Below are 1,477 nucleotides of genomic sequence, written 5' to 3' on the forward strand. Positions count from 1 at the left end.
GTCCTCCCGCTCGCGACTCGGTGCTCGAATCGGACTCGTTCGTTTTTATCTCGATGCGATTGTGAAAAGGGGGACCGGTCGTCAATGTCGTGTGTGTCGACGATGTTGTTCGCCCGGTCCGCCGCGTTGTTGTCGTTTTTTTTTTTTTTTTTTTCCCCTAACGTTCGCCGTCGCACGGACGAAAGGGTGAGAAAAAAAAAAAAGCTCGAAAAAGCCGCCCAAAAAAATCGGACCGAGGAGCCGCTTGCGAGAACGCGCCATGTGCACGTTGTCTCTCCTCGGTTTTCCGAGCACGAACACGACGCCGGTCGGTCGGTCGGTCGACGAAGGCGACGACGAAGGTGACGGGAAAATTTACGCCGCCGCTGCCCTGGTCCAGCTCCTCCCCGATGACGGCTGTGATGTTGACGTTGACGTTGGCGACGACGACGACGACGACGGAGACGACGACGACGACGAGACGGCATCGATGGCGACCACGATGACGACGACCTCGACGAGTTCAGTCTGCACCTTGACCTCCGATGTCCGTGTGCACTGCCGTCGTGCTGTTTGTCGTTTGTCGTATGTATCGCTGTCAAGGGTGCCGTTGTCGTTGTTGTTGTCGACGTTGTTGCTTGCTCTCTCGTCTCGGTCGGTTGGTACGTTGATGACGACGACGACGACGACGAAGACGACGACGACGACGACGAGACGGCATCGATGGCGACCACGATGACGACGACCTCGACGATTCCAGTCTGCACCTTGACCTCCGATGTCCGTGTGCACTGCCGTCGTGCTGTTTGTCGTTTGTCGTATGTATCGCTGTCAAGGGTGCCGTTGTCGATGTTGTTGTTGTCGACGCTGTCGTCTGTTCTCTCTTCTCGGCCGGCTGTGACGTGGACGTTGACGACGACGACGACGACGAGACGGAATCGATGGCGACCACGATGACGACGACCTCGGCGAGTTCAGTCTGCACCTTGACCCTCGATGTCCGTGTGCACTGCCGTCGTGCTGCTTGTCGTTTGTCGTATGTATCGCTGTCAAGGGTGCCGTTGTCGTTGTTGTTGTCGACGTTGGTCGCTTTCGTTCTTTGAGTCTCGGTCTCGGTCCAAGTCAGGGGAGAAACAAAAAAGAGGCCATCAGCGCGGGCAGCGCGCTTCTACTGACGGCGAACCCCCTCGAAAAATAAATAAACACGTGCCCGTCGTTGTAGTTGTCTGTCTTATGTCGGTCGGTCGGTCGGTCGGTCTGTCGTTCTGTCGAAACAAAGTCCCAAATTCCAACGATACCTGGTTGATCCTGCCAGTAGTCATATGCTTGTCTCAAAGCTTAAGCCATGCAAGTGTAAGTTCACGCCACGCATTAGAACGGGCGAAACCGCGAATGGCTCAGGAACCGGACCTAATCCTCGGGACCGTATTCCTCCTCGGAGGCGATGGATAACTGTGGCAATTCTAGAGCTAATACATGTGACACAGGCCGCGATCGG

The 1,477-nt window shown here is 55.9% G+C and overlaps 1 pseudogene; it reads left to right on the forward strand.

Moving 5' to 3' along the window:
* Nucleotides 1-1,274: 1,274 nt before the first annotated feature.
* LOC145274849 (small subunit ribosomal RNA) overlaps nucleotides 1,275-1,477 on the forward strand; it is a 2,369-nt pseudogene continuing 2,166 nt past the window's right edge.

Source organism: Euprymna scolopes, unplaced genomic scaffold, assembly GCF_053919585.1.
Source record: "Euprymna scolopes isolate OS-2025 unplaced genomic scaffold, ASM5391958v1 sca49, whole genome shotgun sequence".
Classification (NCBI taxonomy): Eukaryota; Metazoa; Mollusca; class Cephalopoda; order Sepiida; family Sepiolidae; genus Euprymna; species Euprymna scolopes.